Here is a 19032-nt window from a genome sequence, read left to right on the forward strand (position 1 = left end):
TTGGTTTGAAGTTTTTTTTTTATACAACTTAGAATGGCAAACAAGCTGACGGCCCACCTGATGGAAAGTGGTAACCGTCGCCTATAGACATGAACAGTACCATGGACATAACTGAGTATGCTGTTTCGCCCATGATACCCCATGATAGTAAGGTTACCAGAGGGATACTGTACAAAAGTCGATTGCTTGGGTACCTCTGTCCCACTCGTGTTTCTACCGTGAAGTAGCTGTGTTTGTATGGCTGTGTTTCGGTTTGAAGGGTGGGATATGGCGTGAATTTACTGGGTACAGAGGAATAACACCTGAATCCTCAGGAATGGCAACGCATGGGGGGGTATCATGGGCGAAACAGTATACTCTGTTATGTCCATGGCACTGCTCATGTCTATAGGCGACGGTTACCACGTTCCATCAGGTGGACCGTCAGCTTGTTTGCCATTCTAAATTATATAAAAAACAAAGGTTATCATTGTGAGCGAGCCCTTACTCGTGTGCCGGCTTCGACCATAAACGTTATCGCTAACTAGCGATCGGGGCGGACCGATCCCTTGATTCGACTCACGAAATTAAGGAAATCGCTCATGGGTGTATTATTCCCTTCTTAGATAACATCTGCTCTCGATGTTCGGATTTGCGCTGTACTTTTGCGAACGTTTTCGGCCGGCTTTGCGTTAGAAAAAGTCGCACCGTGATAAAATTTGCACCATTTATAATCGACTTCAATAAACGAGGTGGTTCTCGAATCGGTTGTACATTTTTTTTTAGTATATGTGTCTTAGATGTCACATAACTTCGTCGTTTAAAAACACACGGTTTTTGTACGACGCACTTTTTTTAGTTTCGTTTTTAATTTTATTAAAAAAAAAAGTATTTATATGAGACGGATCTGTAAGTATACTGTTTCAGATAAAAAGAAATATTTTCCAATACAGTTTATAAGTAATGGAGTTATGAGATGACAAACTTACAAAAAAAAAACAAGCAAATTGGTAACCGTGGAAATCAAAGACACAAAATATATAGTACAATAGGCAAACTGAAAGTTATAAGCATTGTCTATGTATCGAACTTATAAGACAACCAGACAGTAGACTTCTTATATATAGATATAGATTGTCTAGAGAAGAAATTGATAGCTATGTCTTATCTAGATACAATAAATAACTATAAACAAACAGTTGCCTTGATTGTACTTTGCAATTCTATGTAGCTGTGTTAATCCATGTAACTATGTCAACATAACCATTAATTATTAATATATGCGAAGCCGATTAATTAATCAGACTATATCTAGCTCCATTGTTGATCTGTCATAGCCAGTAAGCTGTTCTGTAAATATAGGAAAACATAATTTAGGTTACAATAATATTATACAAAACTAGCTTCGCACGAGTGCATTGCTGATGCTAATAGCCCCCCCCCCCCCCCGGCTGGTACCGACGCAACCGCTATGTCCCTGCATTTTAAATCTGTAATATCTTCGAAAATATTCATTTAAATTACATGCTGTAAAGGGCCATATTAATCTATATTAAATGGACAATGTATTTAAGGTACATAATTGGATAAAAATTAATGCTGTATTGCTTAAAATAACTTCGTAAATAAGCCATTTTTCCCGCAAAATGTAAAGAATATAAAATGGTTATTGTGGGTTACCTATCCTTAATAGACATATACCATCGCAGACTTTTTTGTTCACCTTTTTAACGGTATACGCTGACAGGGCACCAGTGAGGCGTGATAAGTGAGAATGAAAAGGCAGGTCAGTTAGCCCATCGTAATGAATGCATTTGGAATTTAGAACGATGGTTTCCAGGAGGGACCACGTGAAGGTTGACCTGATAAGGAATATTGCTAGTTATGGATCCCTTAGTTTTCATTATTAACAAGCGCTCCCCCTAAGTAGGATGTTGCTGCTGATCCCTCAACTATTAATTTCCCTAAGTCGCCTCTTACGACACGGGAAAGGAAGGGGTGGCCCATTCTATGCCGGAATAATACGATAAGAATAACAATACTTCAGTAAAATATAAAAAAGGTGACCTACAAAACTTTTGACACTAGAAGGCGTGACTTTACTGCCATTAAGTATGGTTTCGCATGCTTCCGGCCAGAATATCGCTGGATAAGTCTTCCGAAGCCTCGCCCATTGCTTGTTATGTATAAAACCAATATCCTTATTGGTTACCGTCCTCTGGGCATAAGGTTTCGCACGTGTGAATCGCGTACGAGACATTCTATACGGAGTTGCAATGTATAAGGAGATTTCAGGCTTTCTTTGCAATTCTATACCTTCGACATGAGTTATTACGTTGGTCTTGTTATTTGTATATATCTAAAATCATGTTCTATCGTGGAGCAGTTGTATTTGCATGGCTGTGTTTCGGTATGAAGGGTGGGATATGGCGTAAATTTACAGGGTACAGAGGAATAACACCTGAGTCCTCAGGAATGGCAACGCATGGGGAGTATCATGAATAAAGCCTATGTTCAGCAGTGAACAATTAACGACTGATATAATAATAAGTATAATGCACATACAAACAATATAATGGAATGGGGGGAAAGGGATTGTTAGTAATGAAGACTAAAAATTCCATTGCTAGCAATATACCCAACCAGGTCGATTTCCTCGTGGTCCTGGAAACTATCATGGTTAATTCCTGATGAATTCATCATTATGGGCTAACTGGCCTGTTTTCATTCTCATCGATCACCCTTCACTGGTGCTCCGCCAGTGTATACCGTAAGCGCAGGCGGGGTTACCATTCCATTTTCACCCATCAAAAAAAAAACAATATAATGGCCCTAATTAATTTATAATTAATTAAAATAATAGAGAATAAAAGAAACAAAATGCTGAGCCACTTTATACGACATGACAATTTTTTTAAGAGCATAGTAGAAGGAAAAATAGAGGGCAAAAGAGGAAGAGGAAGACCAAGGAATAACTACATGGGACAGATAAAAGAAACACTAGGTGTCATGTCGTATAGGGAGGTCAAGGATATGGCCTAGGATAGAGCGGGCTGGAAGAAGACGCATGAATTAGTTGCACCGACAAGAGGAAACTCTTAAATGAAAAGAGATATACATGGGTATGGGTATCATACAAAATATATTATTTCATATTTTGTTTCACTTATCCTATGCCTGTATTTCAATGGTTTCATTGTCATACAAATTACAATAACTTAGTAAACTTACTCTCAATTTCCATAATCACAATATAGCATCATCCTCCAGGACAAATTAAAACTGTGTGAGTGACAATTTTGTATGTATATTTAAATACAATTGTTTCATTACACTCCGTCCCACACAACCGCTAATACACTCATCACAGCAATTAAGACCTACCGCCAGAATGACAGTCGCTGACTGACATTATACAAAGCGACGATTACCAATAATTTTGTCGTCATTTTACTCTCGGCCCACCCGGACTCCAAGGTGTAAATATACGAAAGAATATAACGTACGCACCCGCTACGTGTTTATTAATACCTATACTAAGATATATAATAGAAGAGTTTGTTTGAACACGCTAAGAAAAATTCTCTCTAGATTTGTTAGTTCATTTTTTGAGAAAGATTGTAAGCTATTGTACATTAAGATACTACCACGCGAAAAGCTATGAGATATAGCTAGTCTTTATTACAGAGTAAATTAAAAGTCTTTTGCGTCCTTTTAAGAGATTATTCTTATAGTGAAACTAGATACTTTTCCCAAAGATTTTCAAGCACTAAAACGGTACGTCTAGCTATTAAATTAGCATGAGAGGCCTAAAAAGTACTTTTGGACTTTTTGATACATGGTTTTGTAGGAAAATATTTAGATTTGCTAGTATAATAACTGAATAATGTGTACCTATATTATATGTATGTATAATTGGCAACTATTTAATATTTAGTGTTTACTAGATATAGCTCGTGGCTTTATTTGCATGCATTCGTATAAAGGTAACACGTTTAATATTCCAGCTTAATATTTGACATTTGGTTTTCAATCTTTATTATCTTATTAATATTATCCATAATTTTACCTGCGTGTTTGATACTCATCTCTAAATCTAGAAATGTATGATTCACATTACAGCTATCTTAATTTACTCAGGATCGCATTAAATACAGTTGCGTGTATGCACGGAATATGTTCCCGTGTATTTACCACAATGTTCCCAGCGTGTAATGAGGATAACAAAGGCCGAGCTGAAGTAAAGAGTCACGACTACATACATGTACCACCTATTTGCGACTGCGATAGTGAACCACAAATTAAGTTATTATAAACCTTATCGTGCTATATTTAAGGTTAAAATATAGTTGACCATATATAAACAGCACATCATTGAAGTGTGCTTGGTTTGTGAAAATTAATGATTTCAAGTGACTTTGCTTTCTTACTCCCACAATGTAAAGAGTTTGTAAAAGTACAGTTATTTGCGAAGTAACTACTAAAAGAAGTAGTTAAAAAGGGAAAAAATGTGTGTGTTTGTGTGTGTGTGTATGTGTGTGTGTGTGTATGTGTGCGTGCGTGCTTGTGTCCGTGCGTGCGTGCGTGCGGGCATGTGTTGAAATATTTTTTTGCTTATACAAAAAGGACGATAACAAATTATCTGTGTGAAGGCTACAAAGTTGAAATTAGAAAAAAACAGCGAATGCAAGTAAACAAGAACATTTTCAAATATAGAAAACGTTCAAACACGTCACGGGTTAAAAATATTACTCTGCACATCAATTTAAAATGCGTTCGAATTCGAATTCCAAATTCCTGTTGGCACTATAACACAAGGATGTCACTTTCCGTGTATGTACCGAGCGGAATGGATCCCAGCCCCAACCGACTCGGCTCCACTTCACGCGTTGTCAGTTTGAATAAACTTCTAAATCGATTTCGCAGCCTGCGACCGACACCCCTGGATAAGATTCGCCCGCTTCTAAATTTGAATAAAGAACAGAATTTATACGCTGATGTTGGTACTGTTACTAAAATCTATAACTTTATAAATCAACGATACTGCACCTGATTGGTATTTCTTTTTATACCACTGAGGGGGAAAATTAAACATCCTATGATTTTTTTTACAACACAGGGCAAATGAGCATGCGGCTCACCTGATGGTAAGTGACTACCGCCGCCCATGATCACCCACAACACCAACGGTATTGCAGGTGCGCTGCCGGCCTTTTAAAAAGGAATACGCTCTTTTCTTGAAGGTTATGATCAGTTCGGAAATACTGCTGCTGGAAGTTGGTTCCAAAGAGTGGTTGTGCGTGGAAGAAAGTGCCTTGAAAAACGCACGGTGGAAGACCGCCACTCGTCCAGGTAGTTGGGATGAATCTTTAGTTTATGGCGGGTTGTACTTATTGGGATGAACAAATATACAGTTTTTAATCCGATCAGTCAATACGTGCTGGTCATGCGAACAAAGTCGCGGTTAAAGACTAGTATAATAATAACATAACAAGAACATCAGATCACAAACAAGTGGTTATAAAAATGTCCAATATGTACGTCATGCCACCCGCAACATTTTATTGCCTTCCCTTTCGCACCATTTAACGCATAATCTATTGAGAGCAATAGATTTTTTTATGCGATTATGAATCTTATTTTTCTGTACATAGAGGTTATTAGGTTACATTAACAATAATTGAGTTTTTGATTTGAAATGAGCGGTGATTAAAAGATTTTTTTTGGTTCTGAAACATAATTATAATGATTATCATAAGGTTAATGTTTTATATCAAACTAGCGATCCGCCCCGGTTTTGTTCGGATAGAAATATAAATTAATATTTTATATAAGCTTTAATAGGATTTTTTTCTAATAAAAATGAAGGAAATATACATATATATAATACTTACCAGAGGGAGACTTTGTACAAAAGTCGTTTACTTGGGTACCTCTGTCCCATTCGTGTTTCAACCGTAAAGCAGTTATTACGTTATGTCCATGGTACTGCTCATTTCTATAGGCGACGGTTACCACTTTCCATCAGGTGGGCCGTCAGCTTGTTTGCCATTCTAAGTTGTATAAAAAAAAATAAGAGAGTCAGAAATAGCTTGGGAATTGTCAAATTTTGTTCTTGAGTTCTCAAAGGTAACCGTTTTTTAAGAGTCTAGTTTAGCTAGAGGCATAGGAACGTATAATTGGTACAATGGTTAACAATGCTCCTATCTATCCATCAGTGAGGGTAATAAATAAACTTGTGAAATGTCTTCTGTCGATTTGTCAGCGCTAATTGTGATCTACGATTATAGATAAATATCTGTGTCCCACTTTAAAATGTTTAGAACAAGGACAGAGGCAGTGCCACTGCTTTCCCAGTAATAAAACTGGTTAGTGGCGAGTTGTACTTACATGCCGGGGTTTTTTTTTTAATGGGTGATTATAGGCTAACTGACCTGCCTTTTTATCCTCACCTATCATCCCTCATTGGTGCTCACTCCAGCGTATACCGTTAGCACAGGCGGAGTTACCATTCCTTTATCGTCCATTAAAAAAACTTTCCAGTTATAATAGGTGGCACTGCTTTTAGCGACATCTAACGCGATCGACTAAACAGCTGGCGGTTTGCACGTAATTTGACACACTATTTGTGTCCTCGGTATGTGGACACAAATAAAACCACTTAGAGGCAGAGTGGTGTCCCGCGGTGCCCATCAACTCGACTCTGTTGGACGGTGATCTGGAATATTCTGGGTGGCATGATTCTGGACTCAAAGTGATTCTTGAGTTCTCCAATATCTACCAGAATACTTTTTGCTACTCAGCAAATTCATAGTAGAGGATTTTACTACGATTCTCTTGTAGTTGCTAAATTACTCTGTTTTAATGGAGAACACTGCTACACTAGCCCTTATCCGTGAGTTCGTTTGCGGGACTTAGATATAAAACAGTCTATGTCCTTCTCCATCCCATATATGGTACGTGTATATCTAATTTCATACTGATCGCTGATAAGGCAGTAAGAGGTAATAAAAAAATCATATTTATAGCGTTTAACTGTCCATTGCTGAACGTAAGCCTTCCTCAGAAGGAAAGTTTTGCCTCTTACGACTCCCACGGGAAAGGAATGGGTGGCCTATTCTAGGCAAGGAGCGACATGGAGGTACATTTATAATGTTAGTAAGGAAGTAAGGATTAAGAGTATCATATCAGCCTTTAACTGTCCATTGCTAAAGATAAGCCTCCTCATTTTGGGGTTGCCAGTGTTTGCCACGCTTGGCAGACGGATTGGCAACCGCAGTTAGGCTTTGCAGATGTTTTAAGAGGCACTCTGCTGCTCTTCCCTAGCCCTCCTTTAGTCGCCCCTTACGACACTCACGGAAAAGGAACGGGTGGCCTATTCTATGCCGGGACCATATGACGAAGGATTAAGGATAATTAACTAGAATTTTTATATTTTTAATTTAGTTTTTTTTTTAAGTTTTCTTTTCATGCAGACATGAAAGTCTCATTGCTCCAAATATAATGTACAAATTTTATATATTGTATCTATTGGTAGAAACCTATAAATGACTTCATTGTTTTTACCTTAAGTTTTTTTTTTTTTTTATGTAAATAGATCTTGGTTTTCCTTTTACAAAAATATCTTTATTTAAAACAAGAATGTATACTTGGCTGAATGTAAATAGTTTCTATGTTTAAAAGTTTTTTTTTTAAATAAAAAATAAAAATGAATATTAATATCTGAGATTATTTAGATAGAGTGTCTCCGTACAAATGCTTCGAGAAAAACGTAAAATCATGACCTCAAGACCCTAAAGTAAGTACGTAAACAAACGAAACAAGAGCTTCTAACAACACTAGATCTATTGTCCACATTTATTCTCCATTCGTGGAGGCTAAATTGAATAAAGAATGAATATAATTTATCTTAGAAACGCTAAAACGGGTAAAAATACACATACACAATACGTACCTGAGGCTTTACTCGGCGACTTCAATTGTACAGTAGGAAATTCCGAACAAAATAGGGCGTGAAATTGCACGGTGAATGGGTGGAATTTGTTTGTGAAAGCTGGATTTGGTGTTAAATCTAGTTGTAATTCGTCCTCCGCTTCAGCATAATGTTAAGGATCGTTTTCTATTGAGAGACAGCGCATTTTGAATGTGTGTAGCGTTTCAGTTTACAAACTATTTTAAATGCTTTATTTTATTTATGTACTTATATCAACAAAACGAATAAATATTAAAAAAAAAATATTGACAACATTATAGATATTAAAAAAATGAATTATGTATTTTGTTTTCAATTATAGACATTTACAATATGCAAATAATATGATGACATTGAAAATAAAGTTTATAGATATAAGACATAAAAAAAAATATTATAAATACTTAATATAATAATACGTAATTGTTAAAGCATTAATAATATGCCATAAATATTCATCACTCCTGCGTATAATGAAGCGTTTTCAGCGGTTAAGCCAATGGACGACTGCTAAGTTATTAATAGACAATCACACACAATATCAACCAGTCACAAGAGCCGCTCATCACGACATCGCGAGAACGCCAATCATAACGCAGGAGAAATTTACATGACCTTTCAGGTTTCAAATTGTAACTTACTTGCAAAACAAACTTCAGCGCATTACATCAAATTTATATTACATCAACGCTTCAAAAATTATTTATTTTTATTTACCCTAGTTTAACCGCTTCAAATACTAGGTGTATTTATTCATCATCATCATCATATCATCATCAAAAGGCAAACGCACATCATTAACAATAATCATTTCAAATTCGTATCGCAAAAACTTTAATAACCCTTTAACGTCGCACTGTTTGACATATTTCAATGCACTGGTTTCATCCCATAAGTGGAGGATATAGTCTACCAAAATTTTGCTGATCATTTAGTTTAGTATTGGTATTTCTTTCGAGATCATTTACTTTTTCACTGGTACATTGAACTTAACCGCTTATCATGATGTGCTGAGTATGAAAATTAGCACTGATACATTTTATTCTTAGTCTGTTATCATACAAATAATATGTTTAGATTATTTAAAATAATTATGCTCACTTTAATAGGCCACGTAACTCATTTTAATTGGTATCTTTTTTTCATACAATTTAGAATAGCAAACAAGCTGACGGTCCACCTGATGGAAAGTGGTAACCGTCGCCTATAGGCATGAGCAGTACCATAGATATGAGTACTGCTCATGCCCTTCATGATTAGAAAACAGATGATTAGAAACGAATGCAAAACTTGAGGCACTGTATTTTCTATTCTGTGATGTGTACCTTGGATTTTGTTTTATTAATGTCATATCCACATACCGCATGTCTTTGTTTTTTTTTTATACAACTTAGAATGGCAAACAAGCTGACGGCCCACCTGATGGAAAGTGGCAACCGTCACCTATAGACATGAGCAGTATTATGAACATAACAGAGTATACTGTTTCACCCATGATACCCCCCATGCGTTGCCATTCCTGAGGACTCAGGTGTTATTGCACTGTACCCAGTAAATTCACGCTAATCTACCGATCAGGTGTTATTAGATTCGATTTCAAAATGTTTCTTTTGATTTAGGATAATTCTATAAGAATTTATTACATTGTAAAAACAGTTTGTGAACTATAAATTGCGAATTTGTAGATGTGAAATAGGCTTAAACACTTTTTTATTTATTTTGTTTTTCTACTGGAAATTTCCTTTCAAATAACAAGAGCAGGGTTGTAGTTTATGACAAAATATGCGTCACTATAAGTCGTCATATTTTATAAAGAACTCTCGTGTATTTACTCTATTGAGTGGCCGTCTACCCAGTATCTTTTTTTTTTTATATAAACTAAATGACGATGTTCCGAGTTCGATTCTCTGTGGGAGCACTTTAGGAAACAAGTGACTTTTTTTTTTAATTGACGATGTTGAATTGGTTATTAGAAGACGAAATTCTCAACACATTTTTTTTATGGGATGCATGATTACGCCATCGTTTTGAAAGACGTGATAAGGTAATTAAAGTACAGGATACGGATCACTGTATCCCCTTATTTAAGGCCTAAGGACTAAGGTGTTATTGATATAACTGATTGATATAATTGTAAATAGGAGTGATAACAAATGTGGGATAAAGAGTGATGACGAGAGAGAGAAGAGAACAATAAGGGATATTTTAAGCGTCACAGTGTATTCTGTGGCTTTCGTGATTGTGTTAATATCTATAGGCGACTGTTACCACTTTCTATCAGGTAGGCTGTCAATTTTTTTCCAACACAGGGGACAAACGAGCATGCGTCTCACCTGATGGTAAGTGACTACCGCCGCCTATGATCACCCACAACACCAACGCATTGCAAGTGCGCTGCCGGGCTTTTAAAAAGGAATATGCTCTTTTCTTGAAGGTTATGATGTCATATCGGTTCGTAAATACTGCTGCTGGAAGTTGATTCCAAAGAGTGGTTGTGCGTGGAAGAAAGCACCTTGAAAAACGCACGGTGGAAGACCGCCACTCGTCCAGATGGTTGGGATGAAACTTTAGTTTATATGGAAATTCTAGTAACGTAAAAAAATTCTTAATTTGCGATAAAATAGTAACTATTCCAACGAGCTTTAGTTGATTTAGTGTATGTAGACAGTCCCACAAGGACTAGAATACGGCTATACTCAGTTAAACAAATAGAAATTGTTTCTCTGAACAAAGTGGGCTATATATCGTTCCTACAGTAAACGTTTATTGAATAAGTAAAAGATTTTATAAAGCTATGGATGGCCCGTGTCGCAATATTATTACAGCGAGCCTTTTTCAAAAGCTACAAAAGCTACAAGTTACTCAGCGGGCTATGGAGAGGGCTCTTTTTCAATGGGTGATAATGGAATGGTAACCCCACCTGTGCTATCGGTATACACCGGCGGGGCACCAGTGAAGGATGATAAGTGAGGATGAAGTAGGTTAGTTAGCCCATCGTAACGAATTCAACAAGAATTGTTCACGATGGTTTCCAGGGGGAACCACGTGGAGGTTGACCTAATAGGGCATATTGCTAGCAATAGAGCTGTCAAACTCCATTGCTAACAATCCCTTTCCCCCCTATGGAGAGGGCTATGCTCTAAGTTTCTTTGCGTGATAGAATCCGAAACGAGGATATCCGCAAAAGAACTAAAATAACCAACTTAGCCCGAAGGATAAGCAAGCTGAAGTGGCAATAGGCTGGTCACATAGCTCCAAGAAACAACAACCGATGGGGAATAAAGGTTCTTGAGTAGCGATCACGTACGGATAAACGCAGTAGGACGACGCCCCACTAGGTGGGTTGACGACCTCAAATGCATTGTAAGGAGTCAATGGATGCAGGTGGCTCAGGATAATTCTTAATTTAAGTCTATGGGGGAGACTTATGTCCAGCAGTGGACGGATAATGGCTGAAATGAAATAATGAAGTCTTGTAAACAATTCGACTTATTTCATTTTTCATATTTTTAGCGTGGTACGACTCACGTCTAATATTTTACCAATTTCTACTACTTTGAAAATCATTATTATCATATTAGCCCTTAACTGTTCACTGATGAACATTGCCTTCCCTGGGGGGATTTGCCACTAGTTGCCACGCTTGGCAGGCGGATTGGCAACCGCAGTTAGGCTTTAAAAGATTAGAAAAAAAATGATTAGAAACGAATGCAAAACTCGAGGCACTGTATTTTCTATTCTGTGATGTGTACCTTGGATTTTGTTTTATCAATGTCATACCCACATACTTTGTTTTTTTTTTTATACAACTTAAAATGGCAAACAAGCTGACGGCCCACCTGATGGAAAGTGATAACCGTCGCCTATAGACATGAACAGTACCATGGACATAACAGAGTATACTGTTTCGCCCATGATACCCCCCATGCGTTGCCATTCCTGAGGACTCAGGTGTTATTCCTCTGTACCCTGTAAATTCACGCCATATCCCAACCTTCAAACCGAAACACAGCCATGCAAACACAACTGCTTCACGGTTGAAACACGAATGGAACAGAGGTACCCAAGCAATCGACTTTTGTACAAAGTCTCCCTCTGCTAAGAAGTAACATTCTAATCACTTCATCGCATCGTAGTAGCTGAACGGTTTCATAATATATTCATAACGTGCATCGGCTTACTTCTAAACGCGATGTGACAGTTTTTTATAAACATAATACCCGAATATATATTCAACTGTTGTCCTTTATTACACACGACTATTCCAATAGTGCACTTTCAATGCAATTTGAAACATAATCTATTAATATAAAGCTTCAATTTGTAATAAAGGGAAATATTATAAAGTGCATACCCTCACGCGTAGTGGCGCCGCGTCGTGGTCGTTTGTCGCAACTAATATGAAGTTCTTTGCCCCGACAGATTAAAGTCTCATAAATAATGCATATTGTATACAATTGTTGGTTTTTATTGAAGCATTAAATTTGTTTTCCTAATGTTAGCACTTCCTATTTGAAGGTAGACATTAGTTCTAAAATTTTTCCTTCCGATTTCGCTATTTCTTGTACTTGTTTTAGTATTAATTATAATTTTTTTTAGTCCCACTATAATTATAAAAGTTTAAAAAGACGTTTGAATGAGTGTTACACAACACACTTAAATGGCTGAATAGATTTCAATGAAATTTTTGATACACAGATAGGTTAACATTAAGTTACTTTTTAATTATTGATTTACCAGAGGGAGACTTTGTATAAAAGTCGATTGCTTGGGTAACTCTGTCCCGTTCGTGTTTTTACCGTAAAGCAGTTGTTTGCATGGCTGTGTTTTGGTTTGAAGGATGGGATATGGCGTGAATTTACAGGGTACAGAGGAATAACACCCGAGTCCTCAGGAATGGCAACGCATGGGGGGTATCATGGGCGAAACAGTATACTCTGTTATGCCCATGGTACTGCTCATGTCTATAGGCGACGGTTACCACTTTCCATCAGGTGGACCATCAGCTTGTTTGCCATTCTAAGTTGTATAAAAAAAACGCAGGCAAAGCCGCAAGAAACAGCAGTACATACATCTTTTATAGGAAGTTTCAGAGAAATTGTTTGACATACTTTAGGTACCTTTCATCATCACATCTCTCGCCATAGACAGTTCATTCATTCCATCACATCACGCGCATATTGCGACCCAAAAAGAATTTTTCCCAAAAACTTCGGCGTTACTACTTGCCGAAGTTTTCCCCAGAGACTTTAGTATGGGGTAGTTCAAAGGAAGTGTATTAGGGTTTCTTCAGGGTCAGCAACGCGCACGTGACATCGCTTGTGTTACGTTTATATATTATATTACGGTAGCTGTTTACCATCAGACAGGCTGTATGCTTGTTTACTTCCATTGAAGTATAATAAAATTCACATAAAAAATTTCGAGTCTTTGAACTATATTTTACACAAGAACAATAGTACTACAAGAAAAATCTTTTTTTTAAATAATATAAAATATTTTTTTTTTATTCAGATAGATTCCCGAGACTCTTTATTGTTTCCTTCAAAAGGTTACAATAGTAAACTTATTATAGATACGAACAATTATAAGAAATAATCACAATGAGAAAACAATAGCCGACCTTATCGCTAAAAGCGATCTCTTCCAGGCAACCTTTGGATGGAGAGGAGTAATTGTAAACAGTTTGATCGGAGGCACGATGAAAATTCTGTTTTTAAACACCTATAAAGATGTATTCCATGCAATAATGTAATAGTATATACAGTTTTAATTATGGAATTGAAAAATTAGACATCCTGCAAGTTAAAAAAGTTTTATGTACAAATTTCTATCCGTCTGTCTTGAAAGTCCTGAATGTCTTCTTTTTCTCACTGTTTAATGCATAATAAATATGGAATAACTACCTCTCTCTATCATAAATACTCACTATGGAATTGCATTCTAGTTAAGGTATTCTTTCACCGTTTGTCCGGTCGTTTCGCCTTATAAATGCAATATAACTTATTTTACCAATTACCTTGTCAGTTCTATTCGAAAATATTTACAATTACTGAAGTCGATATGTGGCGTTTTAATAAAAACAAGAATAATTGTTTGTCATTTACATTTTATTTATTAGCGGATAATTGTTTTCATGTCTTTTATCATTTAAGGTATCGTTTCGAAATATATTTGAATACTTATCGGAAATATCTTGCTATTTTTATCTATAAAAAGAGGCACATTTGCTATGGTAATATAAATTTATAACAAGATGAAACTCGAAGGCCTTAATATCTTGTATTGAAACATTCATGTACACAATATATTCTTTTTTAAAAGGCTGGCAACATACCTGTAATTTATTTGGTGTTACGGGTGCCTATGGATGGCAGTAACTACAATGTTATACCATTTTATTTTATAGGTGAAAATGATATGGTAACCCCGCTTGCTCTAACGGGATACGCTGGCGGAGCATCAGTGAAGGGTGATAGATGAGAATGAAAACAGGTCAGTTAGCCCGTCATGATGAATTCGTCAGAAATTAACCATGATAGTTTCCAGGGAAAACCGCAAGGAGATCGACCTGCTTGGGTATATTGCTAGCAATGGGATTCTCAGTCTCCATTAATGCATACCATTAGGTGAATCGTATGCTCGTTTGCTCTCTATATTATAAAAGAAAACATCTATTTTAAATAAAATTTAATGATTTTTTTATTTTATTTTAATATTACATATGGAATCAACAGCTTATTTCTAGAATAATTAAAAATAGTATATTTACGCCATACATTAGCCAATTATAGATTCCCAATTTGTATACCAGACAATATTATGCTTATTTTTGGAGGGTAGGTTAAATTAAATAGAAAAAAAAAACAAAAAAATACAAAAACAAAATCTATGGAGATACTTATTTGAAACGTCGCATCACTGGGAGTTCAGCAATAATTAGTGTAAAAGTGTGTATTATTTGTGTGTGTAGTGTTGCGTGAATATGGTGTACAAAGAAACAAAATGTCATGGGGTGTACAAAAAAAGTGTATTGTTCGCCTATTGTTTTTTTTTTTATAAAAGAAGGGTTACATGCATACATATATTATGATAAACTAGATTAATTTTGGAGAGTGTCTAATAATGATAGTTCTTTCTACTGTCCCTACTGTGTGTGTGTGTGTGTGTGTGTGTTTTTGCCCTAACTGGACATATGCCAATAAGGCATATACTACACAAGATGGGTCTATCTTCGGACACACTGTGCAGACTGTGCGGGGAGAAATCGGAATCCATGGAACACTTGATGTGCAACTGCGTTTCGTTGGCAAGTATGCGTATGAGTCTACTGGGAACGGCTTATCCAGAGCCAGGGGACTACAGATATCTTAAACCGCGGGATATCGTTAGGGTAACACATAGGATCTATGAAATGATGGTATAAGGCAGGGGGAAGCACAACAGATCCGTATGGGTCGACGTGCATCGGCTTAGCTGACCCCATATGCGAAAAATAAGATAAGATACTGTGTCTCACTTTAATGATATGATTATACAAAGATTTCTAGTATTGGCAAGGGCGACCTGATGAACCACGATGAATAAATAATTCAACAATAATCTTTTTTGTTTTTTATACAACTTAGAATGGCAAACAAGCTGACGGCCCACCTGATGGACAGTGGTAACCGTCGCCTATAGACATGAGCAGTACCATGGACATAACAGAGTATATACTGTTTCGCCCATTTATTTTACGCCGTTCAAGAGACATATCTCTCAAGAAAGTTTAGGGTAGCGAATAATCAAATAGACAACCATGAAATGACTTGTACATATAAATCAGTGGGTGCATCTGCTGCAGACAATTTATATAATCCGTCAAAATATAGAAAGGCTAGTCGTATGGAATTACCACGAATTAGAACTAACACTCCTGTGAAAAAGACTGGTCTAAATAAAGAATAACAACAATAAATGGGAATTGAATGGAACGTAATAATGGAAGGAATGATGGTGGTAAAGGAATGAAGAAATAAATGGACAATAAATTAATTAATTGGTAAACAACCTGGAACATAATATGTAGACACTAGTTGCACTCTTAGAGGGGGGCATAAAAGAAACACTCCTGTGAAAATAATAATAATAACAGTATCGAGACACTGGCGACTCACATCCAATTAGTGTGCTATTAAATTAGGGTTTGCAAGCAACAAAAACGTTAGTGGAGAGTGCATATCGCTAATTATTTGTTAAATATAAATAAATATGTGGTAATCCTCCCGGCCTATGTGGGGTTTGAATGGAGGAAGGGTATATTTTTCCAGAATTACAGCATTTATAAATATAATCTTTATTTATTTTTTTATTTTATTTATTAATAACAATAATAGTAATAATTTATTTTCTGAAAAACACGGTGTACAGATGTTAGTAATAATATGTTAGGAACAAGCGTGTTTTGTCAAAACAATGGCATGCAAAATTTTAATATTTAAGGTAACTTCTTTTCAAATTCTATTAACAAAATGTACGTGCTTATAAAGTAGAATTATTCTTTAGTCCAACAAGTCTTTAATTGAGTAATAACGTTTGTCCAAAAGCCATTTGTACAGTGTGTTCTTAAATTTTGTCAGTGTTTTTATATTTATAATATTTTCGGGTATATTATTAAAACTTATATTCTAATCTCTTACTACTTTATTAATATTTAAATATTATAAATAATTTAACATATAGGAAAATTATAATTGACTGTAACTCCTTTTTTAAAGGCCGGCAGCACACCTGCAATGCCGTTGGTGTTGTGAGTGATCATGGGCGGCGGTAGTCACTTACCATCAGGTGAGTCGCATGCTCGTTTACCCCCTGTGTTGTAAAAAAAAGGTATTATTACAATAAATAAATAATAATTTAACTGCTATGACTTCATCCTCACCACATCATCATTCTTCACTGGTACCCTGAACGTGAACCAATAGCGCAGGTAATATATATATAACAGTCTTCCATTATATTTCATTAAAAAAAATGAGTTATGCTTCTGTGTTAATACGGTACAGTTTTAATCATATCTGTGATTTTTTTTATACCACTGAGGTGGCAAACAAGCATACGGCCCACCTGATGGTAAGCGGTTACCGTATCCTATGAACGCCTGCAATATCAGAGGTATTACACGCGCGTTGCCGACCCTAAGGAAACTTCTTTACCCCCCTTTTGAAGAACCGCATGCTGTAGTCTCTTGGGAAAACCTCGGCAGGGAGGTCATTCCATAACCTGAGTGTTCGTGGGAGGAAACATCTAATATTATTGCAAATATTAACAATTTATCTCATATCTTACACATTAAAATTAATTTTTATCTAATAATAATAATAATAAAATAGCATTTAACACCGTATTTTTAATACGGCTAGCCCATTTATATTATGACAAGTTCTACAATATCACTGTAACATATCCAACAATGGGGAGAATCAGCTAAATGCTCGAGAGCATAACATCTCAATAATCTGATGACGGGTCGTGTCGACCCAGCATGACGCACCTCGCAGTCTGCAATTATTTTCCAACCGAGTGACAACTTACCTGGAATAACTTAAGGTACAATTTCGTCTCTGCGCTACACGACAACACCCGATCGTCAATCGTATAGATTTGAATTTGGAATGGAATAATATAGCGACATCTATGTCAAACTAAACAAAGTATATATTGTATTTTCCGAGTGACAACTTACCTGGATTAAATTAAAGTACAATTTCATTTTTACGACAAGTCATAACGAGCGCTTGTCAATCAATCAATCAAGGACTGCCAAACATTTGAATTTGAAAAGGGATAATACAGCGCCATCTATCTAAAATGATGTTAAGCCAGTACATATATATATAGTATATATATGCTTATTTATAAATAAATAATTACTATGTTAATATGTTTTATCTATAACCACCTGCGACTTGTGTAATAGGAAAGTCACATACAGTATTATTTTAGATCCAAATCTTATTGCTATTAGTAGATCTACAAGAAAATATGCATATGAATACATAGGAATAACAATAAATTAAATAAATTATTTTGATAGTAATAAAATCTTTATTAATATTACCAGAGCGAGACTTTGTACAAAAGTCGATTACTTGGGTACCTCTGTCCCATTCGTGTTTCAGCCGTGAAGCAGTTGTATTTGCATGGCTGTGTTTCAGTTTGAAGGGTGGGATATGGCGTGAATTTACTGGGTACAGAGGAATAACACCTGAGTCCTCGGGAATGGCAACGCATGGTGGTATCATGGGCGAAACAGTATACTCTGTTATGTCCATGGTACTGCTCATGTCTACAGGCGGTGGTTACCACTTTCCATCAGGTGGGCCGTCAGCTTGTTTGCCATTCTGAGTTGTATAAAAAAATATATATATAAAAGTGAATAAAAGTGAAAAAGTAATAAAAAGCGCCGAATGGTCCAGGCATAGAATAGGCCACCCCTTCCTTTCCCGTGGGTGTCGTATGAGGCGACTAAGGAAGAGCGAGGAATGGGCAGCAACGTCCTTTTTAAAATATCTCCAAGTCTAACTGCGGTTACCAATCCGCAATTACTGGCAAACCCCCCTAAGGGAAGGCCTATGGTCAGCAGTGGACAGTTAAAATCTGATATGATGATAAAAATGAATTTGATTATTCGTTTGTTACCTATCAGCGATTTAACAGTTCAATCAAATAGAATTCAATCGAATTGAATTCAATCGAATTGTATTCATCATGAAATTTGGTACACGTGTACTATATATTATTTTTGGTGAGGTGAAAATGGTAAAAACCCGCGCCTGCGCTAACGAGATACGCTGGCGGAGCACCAGTAAAGGGTGATAGATGAGAATAAAAACAGGCCGGTTAGCCCATCATGATGAATTCATTACGAATTAACCATGATAGTTTCCAGGGAGAACCGCGAAGAGGTCGACCTGGTTGGGTACATTGCTAGCAATGGGATTCTCAGTCTCCATTACTAACAATCCCTTTCCCCCCACTATGTAGTATTAAGAAGGACATAGATTATTTGTATCTCCATTAAGGAGCATATCACAGTA

Source organism: Galleria mellonella, unplaced genomic scaffold (assembly GCF_026898425.1).
Source record: "Galleria mellonella isolate WM207_F2 unplaced genomic scaffold, CSIRO_AGI_GalMel_v1 utg21, whole genome shotgun sequence".
NCBI classification, from domain to species: Eukaryota; Metazoa; Arthropoda; class Insecta; order Lepidoptera; family Pyralidae; genus Galleria; species Galleria mellonella.